This window comes from Oreochromis aureus, linkage group 22 (assembly GCF_013358895.1).
Source record: "Oreochromis aureus strain Israel breed Guangdong linkage group 22, ZZ_aureus, whole genome shotgun sequence".
NCBI classification, from domain to species: domain Eukaryota; kingdom Metazoa; phylum Chordata; class Actinopteri; order Cichliformes; family Cichlidae; genus Oreochromis; species Oreochromis aureus.
Window position 1 is genome coordinate 14,879,152 of NC_052962.1, and position 14,231 is coordinate 14,893,382.

A 14,231-nucleotide genomic window follows, 5' to 3' on the forward strand; every position below is an offset into this window, starting at 1 on the left:
TGTCCAACTTCAGTCTTCCAAATGGATGTTTCCATCTCTCTTTCCTAACTCGTGCTGATGTTTCCCATATCCCTATCACACTTTCACCACATGTCAGGAAGACTAGGGTTTGTGTGGTTTCTGCCCAGTTTTGGGAGCAATCCAGCTGAGGCTCCATTGGGCTGGTTGTTGGTTCGGCCGGGGCCCACTGTTAGGAAATGACCACTCCTCTGGTTCAAATTAGCAATGAGGCAACGTCTTTCTTTTTTTTTTGCTTTTTTTGGGGTGCTTTTTTTTAACTGGCGGCCTGCAGATGAAATAGATGGAAAAGTGTAGAGAGAGAGTGCATAGCCATCTGCAAACCACATGAAGGTGAGTGGTAATTGATTCAATGCCCTCCCTAATTAAGTATTATGTTGGTTGGCCAAAGAACATCTTCCCAGAAGTGGTTGTACTTCTGTAGCGTTCACTGTCCAAACAATCACAGACTTGCATGGTTAATGTCTGGTTAGGCATGTTTTATTTCTGTCCGCTTATTCTGTAATATATCACCTGCAAAATATCCAGATTTTAATCAGATCATGTAAATCTTTGACCTTCCTCAGTTTTTAATAAAATAGTTCATGTCTGCGTTGCTTTAGAGCCAACAGCAGTTCTATATTGTGAACGTATGCACAGTGGAGAGGCAGCCGATAAGGCTGTCGTGCAGGCAGTCTGGTGTTTATCTTGGTTTTCACTGCGCAGCATCTCAAATGTTTTCCATGAAATGCAACTCCACATGTATCCGTCCTAAATTGTTTTCTATAGGCAGAACCTTTCCTGTGAGCATGAAACACAATAATTCTTCCACAACAGCTTCTTTAGGGACTTAGAAGCGCTGCCAAACAGCATCGCCTCTGCTGTCTGACTCCAGAAAGCATTACATATATTGTTGGGATAAACACAAAAGAACTGCAGTTAGGACCATGCACACACACACACACACACACACACACACACACACACACACACACACAAGAACAGTAGAGCAAAGCTTGCACTGCATGCACCTCAGACGAGCTGGAATGAGCACAAAGCTTTTTTTTCCATTTTGTCGTTTCACTACTTTGCTGCTGATTACAGGAAATGATCAAGACAAAAGCCTTGAAGGACTGGTTGTGTTGTATGCTGCCTAAAGCCTTTGAGCATTTGCATTATGAAACACATGTTGCTCAATGGGCTCAAAGTTTTTACAGAAAGGATTAGGTCTCTAAGCCAAAGCCATTTAAACATAAAGTCTAAGAGAAAAAGCACCCTGCACTGAACAATCAGGGGATAATGTAAGAGCTTTCTTTTTCTTCTATTTTTTTTTTCACTTCATACGGGAACGGAGCCATGGTAAATATAAATAAGTGTACACAAAGACAGTTTGACCCATTAGCGGTGTAATTTGTGCTACTGAGATGCCAATATAGTATGGTATAAGAGCATTTTCAAAAGACACAGCTCAAAAGCGAGGGGGTGGTCCGCTGAAGGGATAAGTTGTTTTAAACCCACTTCCTCGAGAAACACTGAGAGCCAAGTTAAATTTCAGGTGTTTATCTGGGCAGAAACTGGCAAGCCCTGCTAGTTTTTTTAAGGTTGGATAAAAGATGGGTTACATATGTTTGTGGTCATGTGGTCAGTACCTGCGGTCACCTGCAAGTGAAAGGACATAAGGAACACTGACAGTCTAATGTGTTTTCATTTTATGTCATGCTGAGCAGCATTTAAATGATCATCATTGCAATATAGTTACTTAAGTTAATAAATCTCTCCCATCTTATGAGCATAAAAAATTTAATATTTTGAAAGCGTTTTAAGACCAACAAGTGCTGCAGATGAAATGATTGGCTTTAGAGATATTGACGAACTTAATGCTAAAATCTGGATACACAAAAGTTCCAGAGAAATCTTGGTTTGTTTTAAAACTAGTTTTTAAACTCGCCTCTGTCAGTCTGCCCCAGGGCAGCTGTGGCTACAACCGTAGCTTGCCTCCACCAGTGTATGAATGTGAGCGTGAATGAATAATGGCATTGTAAAGCGCTTTGGTTGCAGACTGTCATCTACATGTTGTAGCTGTTTAATGGCACCAGGGGGCAGTGTCACAAACAACCAGTCTGTGAAGTACTCTTTCTTGTGCTGTTGTTGGTCCTTCAGCATGCTGCAGAAAAGTAAGCAAAGCTAATGTAACGATACAAAGAGCTAAAATACACTGAGAGTTAAGAACAATGAAACATGTTTCTTGCAGTCACAGCTTGTGCTTTTGTGTAATTTTTTAAAAATTCTTTTAAACATTTTTTCGCACTTCTCCCAGTGAACTCCATGTACATGCACAGGTAGGCTCTTTATATACAAAAACCTACATGAAGAGAGACAAACATAAAATTTTGGGTTCTTCCTTTTCTTCCTTATTACCTGTAAGTTCTATGTATGTTGGTCCTGATAGTTTAAATGCACTGCAACTTATGAAAACACTAGCAAGGTGAAATATGGAAATATATTGGAACCTGAATGGAACACAATGAAAGTACAGAAAAGCAAAATCTCACAAAACATAATGGAAGTGTTGATGCGGAGACATTACTGTGACCCACCAGTTGTGGAAGTGACAGAAACCAAAACATGTGAAGGGTCGCTCCGAGACAAAAGACATGGAGGATTCTTCGTGTTGTGAGGGAGGAAAAGATGCAGGTAGTGTGTGTTTTAATCACATGACTCATATAATACTGCACATACATGTTTGCTGCTAGCCATTTACTGTTAGCTTGTCACTTCCGCTGCTGTTCCGTCACGTTATTGGCTTCCCAAAAATACTTCTGTTGTGTTTTGTGAGGGGTTTTGGTGAGCTTTTGGTGCTTTTTTTCCTGTTGTGTTTTGTGTGCTGTTGCCATTTTTCTATTTTCTGGTGTTTTCTTAAGTTGCAGCGTGTTTGAGGCCACCATACCTGTGACCACTAGATGGCGTAGGTCAAATGGATGACACTTTTGTTGCTCCAGGGATCTGGTTAATACACATTTCTGTGGTATAAAGAAATTAGAAACTACAAATTTAGCAGTGTGGTTGTTTGTTGATAGCAGACGTTGTTGTTGTCTACAAGTGGTCACTGGGAAAACTCTACTCTGTGTTAGCATGTGATACATGTGTCACTTAGTAAGCATCCCCCTTTCTACTCCAGAGAATCTGGCTTTCTGAAATACTTTTTATTATCCGGCTCCAAGGGGATCATAACACCACAATAACCCTAGTCTCTCTTCTCCTTTTTTTTTTTTTTTTTACAAACACCTACGCACAAATCTAAATCAAGCACAGACTGAACAAAAACAAAGTCTGGAGCTTTTCAAATAGTCTCAGAAGAGCTGTTTCCAAACCCTTACTCACTATTGACCCATCAGAGAGAGATATATTCATCCCGCATCTGAAGTGAAATAATAAAAATAAACTGCTGGCCTTGGAAGGACATCTGCAACAAGATGAAAAGAGGGATAATGTAAGTTTTATACTGAGGAGCTGACCCCTGTTAAGAGTTGGCCAAAAGTCCTGCTTTTGGAAGCCCCAAACAAAACTCTCGCCAGACGTTAAGGGTGGGGGGGCGAGAGGGGGGCAGTGAATGAGAGGTAAGACAAATAGACTTGCCCACATGCACTGCGCGCACATGGTCATTTGCACTAACTCTCTGGACATACAAACACGTGGGCTACGCGGCCGCCCAAACATCAAATGGTCTTCTTGTTGGCTTCTCTCGGTGTTATGAGACTTTTGAGCAGCGACATCGCTCCACGCATCCACTGGAGATGCTGGGAAACTTTTGCATCCTTGCATCCAGAGTTAAAACCAAGGAAAACTCAGCCTCATCAGCAGAACAGCAGATGTCACATCTCATTAACTAGAAACAGCTCTGTTGCTGGATGAGCACCGAAGCTCTCATTCCTGTTTGTTCCTGTTGGGTTCCCTTTGGAAACACAAGCTGTCATCCCACAACACTCAGACGCACCGCTGGAAAAACATAGATGTGACTCCGGGAAGCGGTTGCTCAATACGTATTCCGTCCGCGGCTTGCTTCCTTACTGCGCCTTGTTCAGGCCTCACTGACTAAAAGCAATGTTTGGCATTGGGGAAGAACGCTGCTTTACCACAGGGGTTTTAGTTTGAGCCCAGTAAAGAGTTGGGGTTCAGTCCAAAAGGATTTGTAGACTAAACCAGTAAAATAAGACGGAAAGAAATGGGGAAAACGGAGAGAAGCCGAAACAACTGGATAAAAGTCAAGGAGAAAAGGGGCTGTTGGGGGGGTGGGGTAGTAATGCCACCGCCACTTTCTTCCTGCTGCTGTATGACTGATAAGTTTCTTCTGATAGCCGAAAAGGGTATGTTGTCAAGCTACTTTGAGCTTGCACGCTTTCTTTTTTTTAAAGATTGAACCACTGCTGACAGAGTCAATGGGAGGCGGAGGGAAAATAACACGTCTGCCAAGCCTCCCCACTGCTTGCTCTCCCCCCGTCTCTCTTTCTCCATCCCCTTGTTGCTGCCAGCCCAGTGGAAAAACTTCCTCTGGTCCAGACACAGTTATGAGGGAATAGGAGTGGGAGATCGGTAAACACAGATAAAGGGAAACAGGTAAATGAATCAGAGAATAATTCAAATAGAAAACTAAATAAGCAAAGCTGTCAAAATTCTAATCCACATGAAACAGAGCTCAAATGAGAGAAAACTGCATTTTTTTCCCCTTTCCTCGTCTTTCTGTCCTCTAGCTCTGAGCTGAGAGCCAAAACAATGTCCTTCAAAACAAGGGCCTGATTAATAACATGCTGTTCCATCCACTCTGGAGGGCCGTATGTTTGCGCAGATTCACTATCTGCCATTTAGCTAACTGACTTCCACATATATCAGCTCGCATGTGCGGGCCAAGATGGCTACTGTTGATGTTCAAATAGGCTTAGGCAGTATAAACACACGAGGTCAAAGGAAGCGAAAGGAGGCAGGATGCAAATCTCCATGCGTCGGCACGGGGAAACAAGTTCATGCCTTTCACTGTGTCTTTTTCTAATTCCCCTTTTAGCCGAAAAACAAATCCAGCCCATTAATCTTTAATGTTATGGGCCAGGCTCTGATTAAGACCAGGACCTGTATAGTGTTTCCCCCATCCTTCACTGCAATTCTTCATTCAGTATATCAGCAGCACCAGTTAGCATTCCCCATAATGAGTGCTGAACAATTGCACGCACAGTATTTGTGTCTGTTTGTGTACCACAGAGTCATGTTAGGAAAATCATGGAGGAAAGTTCTTAAGGCTGACCTAACAGCTGGCATACTGAACAAAAGAACTTTAATCCAGACTCACTAGGCAGGGAAATCTTTAAACTTTACGAGACGACAAAATAACAGAAGGGGGAGCAAGGAAGCAGACAACCTAACAAATACACACATCTGGTAGAAAAGCATAATATGGCGTAGGTGAACCCAAACAACACAGTAACAAGGGCAGAAACAGGAAGATAGGAGGGAAGTAGCGGTGGACAGATGGATCTGAATATCAAAGTATTGATATCAGTGCTGGTATTGGTATAGAGTCGATAGTAGCCTAATATCCTCTGAGATAAGTATGCAGTCCGCTGATTTGTGTTAAATAAATTATTTTTCTTTTGGAAATGAAAACATATATCTCAAACTATGAAAAATGCCTGAACCTTTTTGTGTTGACTGTCACGTTTGTTTTATTTATAGCCTATAGCACGTTTAAACAACAGAAGCTGACTCGAAGTGCTTTAGAGACCTTACATTCCAGGTCTCTTGATAAGATAAGATAAGATAAGATAAGATAAGATAAGATAAGATAAGATGGCCTTTATTAGTCCCACAGGTGGGAAATTTGTTTTGTTGTTTTGATGATTGTTTTGTTTTGTTGTTTTGATGATTATCTCTTAAGTCATTACACACTGCTCTACCCTGCATCAGCTGCCTATACAAGATAAAAGCATCGGCATCTGTGTTGGTATCGGCAGTACCAGAATTCACAGTATTGCACACCACTAGAGCAAACTAAAATCATAGAAAAAGTTTCTAAATAAAATAGGAAGTACTTGTAAAATACAAACAAACAAACAAAAGCTAGGAACACAGAAGGAAGAGATATGAAAAAAGAAAAATCCCCAATAAAATAAGAACAAAGTAAAAATAAGGATTATATAATAAAACCACAGACAAACAAAAAGACCACGACTCAAAAGGCTCAGGGAGAACTTGTATATGTATCCATTCATGTGATTTTGTGTATGTGTGTGTGTAGGAATAAGGTGGGCGTTTACTTTTGCTGGAAAATGAGTGGCATTCTCCTTCATTTCCTGCTAGCACTGAAAGTAATAGAGCCACAAGTGCTTGCCCACTCTCAAACACAAACACACATGCAAAAGCTTACACAGCCACGGCTACAAAGGGACTGCGAGGAAGCACAATCTAGCGCATGAAACTGATACAGTCTGTTAAAAGTGGTTTGGCATCATTTAACAGCACGAGAGGGGAGGCTGAAAACTGAGTACAGTTGGTAAGTGATGTGATGGACTGATATCCCCTCCCCTAAGTCAGGGAAAATGAAAATGAATTATGATCAGTTGTACTGTAACAGAGAATTAGGACACCTCTTTGAATGTTATCGGAGTTGTGAGGGAATTTATAAAAAGAATCATATTTTTAAGATTACTTGAAAATGTTTCAATAAAGGTTCATATGAAAATTAGTAAAGAGGAGGTATGCTTTTAAGTTTACAGTGCCAGGTGTCTTTGAAACTGCCTGCTATTCTGCCCCCTTGTGGCCACACACTTTGGACTGTTTTACAAGAGGGTGACACAGGTCATCGGCACAGCAACATTTCTATTTTCATTATCCTTCTGTTTTGCTCTTGGATCACACAAATACAGGACATTAGCAAAACAGATGGGTCTTTGTAATGAGGGCGACATCCAAGTACAGGTTTTCTGCTGGCCATCTCTGGTCTGTGCCGCTGTAATGGCTATGAAAGCTCACCCAGGAGTTTACAGATCCACAAAGATGTCCTTTATCCTTTTACTGCGACGTTTAAGGACGAAAATAAATAAATTCCCTTTAAACTACTGAGGGGAAAAGAATTCAAGAGCTGGTGTTGAGTTTGGAGTGTAAAAACTTCACATGTTACAGCCTATAAACTGAATGCAGTGGGGGATGAGAAGCTCAGCAGTATATGAGCAGGCAGTCTGGCAGCAGCGCTGACAGTGCGAGTATGTTCATCTGTTGGAAACGTGTGTGTGTTAGTGAGTGAGGTGTAAATCCACATGGAGGTGTTTGCTTTACACGGGGCATAAAGTGTGCCGTGTGTGCCGCTGTGTATCCAGCGTGACTGTTGCTTGTGTATGCTTGGTCACGCTTTTGGCACTCTGTATCAAAGGCCTGCATGGGCAGCTGGTTGGAGTCTGGTAACTGCGGTTATATAATGCACTACACACAAAACACACACTTGAGCTGCTTGTAACCACAAGTCAGCCACTGACTGACCAGTCGCCGCCCACTGGAGGGTGCAAATCGGTGAAAGTCATTTAGCCCAGGTTTTGTCAAGCGCTGAACACAAAACAGGCCGTTAATTCTTGAAGAAGTTGAGAGGAATGTAAATCTTTTAATCTATCAATTCTTTAATCGAAACAAAGCCGTGCACGTGTGGAAAGCTGACTGGAAGCTGGCTCACTGCTGCACACCAGCAGCTCTGCGCACTCCTGTTGTTGCTCACCAACAAAGAAGAGCGCTCACACTTCAGTGTGTGTCCCATACGATAGCTTACACACTCTAGTGGAGATCCAGTCACATAAGGGCGAGCATGTGGGGTTGCACACATACCAGCACACACACACTCACACATACACACAGGTACACGTTTAGTAGACTTTTCTTGCCGTAGGCCAGCGAAGTAGAGAGATGCTGCCAAATGTTTTTGGATTTCAGATCTCCAGACCGCTGTCTTTTCCAGACTCCCTCCCTCCACTTTTTTGTCTCTTACTCTCGCTCTACACCTCTCTTACTCTGTGTATTTTTCTACCTCCCCTCCTTCCTTTGCAAAGAAACTCTACTGCTGCCACCGCAAGCCACTGCCGCCACTGCTGCTGCTGCTGGTGCACTAAAACACGTGATCAAAAATGTATCTCCTCAGCAGAGCTTGCATTTTGGAGTCTTCTCTGTCTTTCAAATGTTTTATTAGCTTCAATAACGCGATAACGTCTTGCCCTCTTTCCCCTTTTAGGTTTTTTTCTCTATCTATCCCTGCTAGTTTGTCGTGCAGTACACCCGAGGGCTCGGAGTCACAACTGTCTGTCCTCTCTCTGTTTGCGATGGAAGGATGCCGTTACAAAGGAATGCAGTGTCGCCTGCCAGAGGTATCACAGTGGATGGACAGAGCAGAGAAGAGAAGAGCATGTGTGCGTTTTATGTGCGTTTGCAATCTTCCTTTGCACTTGCACATACCAATCATTATATGATTAAGAGCAGCTTTTGCATTACACAGAAAACACAGATCCATCCACATGGAGGACACCCTTGTTACATCTGTAACCTTGAACATATCCTGCTGCACAGCCGAGCCCCCCGATACACACTTGCAATGCACACCACGCCCCCTTCAACATCATCAACTAAAGTCCCAGATGTATGGGCATGGATGCATCAACAGTGTCTTAGCCCAGACCTCAAACTCACATACACAAAGCAACAATCCAGATCATCGCTCTCACGGGACACTCAAAAATCAACAGACGGTGCGCGGCTACAATTTTATATAAAAATCAGCATCCACACAGTGTGAGTGGAACACTTGAGTGTGCTTTTGGTGTACTCAGTTCTTTTTAATCTGCAAGTTGTTACTCTGTGCGCTGGCTTGGGACTGAGGAGAATTATGCAAGTCCCATGACTAACAAATGGAATCTGTTTTTCCTCCTTTCCCGCTCTCTCTCTTAATTGCTTTTAGCCACCTCAGGCACAAAAAAGAAAAGATGACAGGCCACGAGGATGCTAATGGATTCAGAGGAAACCTGCTTACCTTTCTTTCCTCAGAGACTCGGTGGAAGAGAGCAGGGGTGGGGGGAGGATCGCTGGGCAAGGGCAACGTTAGGTGTGTGCGTCAGGTGGTTCGGGGTCTCTTCTACCTCCCTCCTTGCTTCAGCCACTCGTGTCTCCCATGGGATGTGATGGCATCAGGTTTTCAGTGAACAAGTAGGGTCCTCCCGGGCAAAGATCTGGCACTCGGAATTGGTCCAGCGCTGCTCGCAGGTGCAAGAATAACAAGCAAATAAAAAAAAGGAAAAGAAAAGAAAAAAAACCCAAAATGCAAAAGTTAAAAACTGAAAATCTTCAACTGTAGGTTGAGATAACTGTCTGCTAAACTTTTAATTTTCTGCTTCCAGCAAAAACAAAAACAAACAAAAAGGAAGGAAGGAAGAAAGAAAAAAAGTTCTATCCATGTACTTTTTTGGGGGGCAGAGGTGGCAAAAGTGACAGGAGTGATGAAAGGGTGAGAATGGGAAAACGTCCTCTCTGTGTCGTCTTCGAGCTGTCCAGACGCAGGTCTGAGGAGCACCTTCCCAATCTGTGCGCTCTTGCTCTCCAGGGTGGAAAGTAGGAGGGAAGGAGCAAGGGAGCAGGACACAGAGGGAGAGAGAGTGAGTAGCAGTGAAGTGGAACTCAGTCAGTTAGTCACTCAGGTCAGTCAGGCAGGCAGGCAGCGAGGCAGTGTATCTGGGTCCAAGCAGGTTGTGCTCCCACTCCAAGGACTTATAACCCGAGGTGGGGCGGGGGGGGGGCTGTGCACCTCGCTGCTCCAATCTCTCTGGCTTACTACGCGATCCTTCTCCCACCAGCTTATTTTGGGAAAGACAGACAGGATTGTTCATTGGGTTAGCCCCCTTGATACAAAAAGCAAGTGTCTGTGGCTGGCTGCAGTGAAGAAGGAGGGGAGTGAGCAGGATGGGGTGGGGTAGCAGCCGCACAGAGAGGGGTGGGGTAGGATGAAGAGGAGGGAAGGGGAACGAAAAAAGACGAGAAGAGGGGAATTCGGAGGCGTCTCATGTTCTGCTTCTCACTGTTCTCCTCGCCTTCCCAAACTCACCTCCAGGAAATCACGCTGCCTTTTTAGCCTTTTACTGTTTTGAAACATGCTCACAAATCAGTCCTGCAAATGAGATCCAGCTTATGCTTTATTTCTTTTGCAGCTTTATTGATAAAGTCTGTGGATGACATGAGAGTGGACAACGGTAAGGCTCAAAGGGACATTGCACCATCACCTAAAACCTGCTGTAGATCGTGTGCAGTTGTCACATGATGCCACTTTCTTTGTTTTGATCACCAAAGTGTGGTGCTGAATCAAATCTTTTCACATTTCTTTAGTCCGCCTCGTCTATTCATGGCACGTATTACAAGTATCAACTATAGCTCGTCTTTGAAGCCTGCCAAGTGTTTGCCGGGAAAATGAGCAAATTGTCATGAAAACTGGTAATGTTTTGGATGTTTGCTGACAACCTGGACGAGCCACAGTCATCCCTTATCATTTAGTACAGGTTACTTCCCACACAGCAGCAACTTAGTAGGATCAAAACAGACTTAGCATTCAGTGTTTAACTGGCAGCGTGCTAGCTGGCTCTTTGCTATGGTAGTGGACCTTGACGAGCATGCTGTTCCACGCTTCTGATTGGATGCACTGGGAGGAAAGCTGGCCTAGCCTTTTCCTGAAAGACCTACTGGGACAGAGCCATTGGCTGATTTAAAGATCAGATAGAGACTGGGATTCCAAACAGATCCACAGCAAGAGGAAAGAGAGAGAGGGGGGGAGAAACAATAAAGAGGATTTTACAGTTGCCCAAGTTCTTCCCTCATTATGACGTTGTGCCAGTTACTGGTTTATTTAAGGCTCTGTCATTTCGGCAGCATCCACTGATTCATTGCCTCAGTCACTCTGCAAGTAACAGAGAGTTATCAAAAGTTGGCAGCCCCGCAGCACTTTGTCTCATTCATGTTTTGCACATGAAGAGTAATAAACGTCCCCAGACTGTGTAATCTACCAACTTTTATAAGCAAAGTCGGGCTGAAGTCAGCTTTTCCTTGCATGAGAGCGTCTCAAAAGGGCATATTTGGATCATTATTATAATATTTAATGGGGATCTGCTTTTTGAAGGGTGCCATTATGGCAAAATTTATAGTTCAGATGGGGTTTTATGCGGGTTTTTTGCACTCTTTTCAGCAAATATCAAGATAGCAAAGTGATTAGACGTGCACGAGAGGGCTAAAAAGGAGACATCTGTAGTGATGGATGGTCATAAATGTGACTGCTGATAATTGTGCCATCGTGATCAGCTAAAAAAAGTATCCTGTTCACGACTGGAGCCGACCAAATTGAATAATTTAAAAAAAAATAAGCAACAGGCGTCATTCCTGTGAAAGAGCCATGGTGCAAGTTGAATGGTCCTCTGAACATGTAAAGGGTGGAGTAACCATATGCCCAGTAATGATGTCATCAATAGGAACCCTGTGTAGTAGTTAGGCCTGCCATTCATCCCCCGCCCCCCCAGGTGTGTGTGTTTCTGCATGCATGCGTGCCGCTTGTTGATCACGCCCCGCCGCACAAGCGATCGCTGTTTGCAGCTCAATGAGGAAAAAAAAAGAATCACTCAGCGGAGGCTCCCACACAACCACAAGAAAGCCTCCGCCTCTTCCAGTTATGGCCATGCTACAGTTGCACTGAAGAATTCCACCTCGGGCTCATCAACAAATCTCAGCTCACCCTCTAATACTCTCACACACACACACAAAACACACGCTTATGTTCACTCATTTGGTCAGCCTACACTCACCCCCTGAAAAGTCCCCACACCACTCACCACTATAACGTGGTACGAAAGCCCCCTCCCACTCGCTTTGCTTTTACAAGGTGAAACATTCCCGAGGAGAGGGAAAAAACACCTGGTCGTCATAAGTTTGCCTTTTTTCACTCCACTTTTTCCCTCTCCGCTCCATTCCATTAGTAAGAACAAAAACAAACAGTGGCTGGAAAATCGTTGCATTGCATCACACGGACCCGCTTTGCCCTTGATGTTGGTCAGAAACCCCAAAAATAAGACATCAGGGACAGGTTGGCGTCACAGATGCACTACGCCCTACACCACACCTAGTGTGCCCAAACATAGACTCCCTATGTGCTAACGTATGGGGGTCTGTTCTCAAAGGTGGTGTGTTAAGGGTGGAGTGAATTTGTTTGGGGGTGCACTGAGCATGTGTATTCCTTGTGTGGGTCCTGTGAATGGCTGGAGTGTGTTAGAGGGTGGAGTTGCTTGTGAGCTTGATTGAAATTAAGTTTGGGGTTGTAATATGACCTTGTTTATTCGATTCAGTGGTCACTCTCTGAGTGAAGTATTGTATGGCAGTGACTGCATTGATAGCATAACCCAACATGGGTAACGCTTTAGAGTGTTTGGAGTCATTATTCTGATTCACAGCGTTCATTCACTTTTCATAGCAGGATTAGGAGCACCTACACCTAATGCACTTTCCTTCAGCTAAGCCCCTTTTATTCAAACAAGCCATTGATATCCATTAGCGAAGGTCAGAGTTGAAGGTTCACACAAGGACAGCAGAGGACAGGTGTTCCTCTCTTCCATCCTGCTCTTTTCTCCTGTGCTTCTAAAGTCCCTCTTTTATTCACTATCAGCCTCTCTTTCCCTTGTGCGACAATTCAAAAGGGCCGTTTTCTCTCAGGTGATGTGGTCCACCTTTGTCTGTTCTAACCTTACAAAGGAATGCCTGGCATTCACCAGGCTGTGCCTGCACAAGGCAGTTTAAGATGAGTGAAAAAAGCTGGTGAGGGAGGAAGGGAAGGGATAAGGCATAAGAAAAGGAAATTTCAAGAAGGGAATAAGAAAGCAGCACAACAGAGATGCAAAAAACATTAAAAAGCTGATGCGAAGAGGATAACCAAAAAGGAAAAGACGGAAACTTTTAAAGAAGGTGCCATACAGAAGCAAGGGAGGAATGGAAAGTGAATGCTAGAGTGAGATTGGAGGTTCAGTAGTTTCACACACTGTGGATAAAACTTGAAGCCTCTGAAATTTATGTGAATTTCAACAAGGAAATTCCTCTGAGATGGGCTTGGGGCTCTGCCCTTAGTTGGCATGAGGGTGGAGAGTGTGGGTGGGGTTATGGGAGGGCACGAGAGAGTAGAGAAGCGAGAAGAATGGATAGGTGGATGGATAGAGCAGGTAGAGGAGGAGATTTTTTTTTTTTTTTTTGGCTAGACTCCTCTTGGCTCACCTGACGCATATTGTTGCCGAGCTCAGTTTCCCCCAGGGGTAATCATTTGACACTGATAAAAAGGGGGAAGGGGAGAGAGTGGAGAGAAAAAGGATGACAGTGTTTCCACCCTGGGAAAAAGCTCTCTATGGAGATTAGAGGACAGCTGGGGTAAATCTTCCGTCTGTTGGACTGGGGAAAGGGAAGACCGGGGGAAAAGAAGAGAAGAGTTTCGGGAGAGAATAGCGGGAATTGTTCTGCATTTTGGAAGGTGTTGTTGGAGTAATTCCCCTCACTTTCTTCACACGCGCCACACATGCACCAAAATGACTGGAGACAGAAAGAGGAGAGGCAGGGGGTGTTTGGAGGCAGGGAGGTGTGTGCACATTTTTAAGTGTTTCCACAGTCACAAGTCCAGATTTCTAGCTCTGGCACACCTATGTTCACATGCACACGTATACACACACACACACACACACACACGATGCTGCAGCATGTGCAAATAGAAGAGTGGCGACTGAATGGTATTTTACTGCTTCTGTATTTATGGCAGGTTATTTTGACCCTGGGTGGTCCCCGCTGAAAGACTTCTGGGGTCATTAATCATCAGTCAGGAATCAGATGTCAGGTGTGTGAGTGTGTGTGGGAGAAAGGAAAGAGAGTTGGTCAGTAACCAAAGAAGAGCGAGCCCATTTACTGTACTGTACTGTATTGTGCTGTATGAGCAGGAAGGGTAGGAAAAAAAAACAGCAAGTGTATACGTGCATGTTTGAGGTTTGCCTCGCAGACCAGTGGATATCCTAATCAGCTGAGCTGGTGGTGAGATGAAAGAATGTGAAGATTATTGCCTTGTAATTGTTTCCAGAGAGCAACAGTGCTGCTATATCTCAAACACAGAAAAACTCTCACTGCACTGTTGTACATATCCCCCATACCACACATATTAGGGT

The 14,231-nt window shown here is 44.0% G+C and overlaps 1 protein-coding gene across 2 annotated transcripts in view; it reads right to left on the reverse strand.

Annotated features, from left to right (window-relative positions):
- col8a2 (collagen, type VIII, alpha 2) overlaps positions 1-9,794 on the reverse strand; it is a 49,800-nt gene extending 40,006 nt beyond the window's left edge. Inside the window, exons 1-2 of one of the 2 annotated variants that reach the window (XM_039605960.1) lie at positions 9,472-9,794; positions 9,047-9,266 (exon numbers count right to left, since the gene is read on the reverse strand). The gene's annotated coding sequence lies outside the window, so the exon portion shown is untranslated. Of the gene's footprint in view, positions 1-9,046 lie in introns of both variants that reach the window. The other variant, XM_031756061.2, reaches the window with a different exon arrangement.
- Between the last annotated feature and the right edge of the window lie 4,437 nt (positions 9,795-14,231).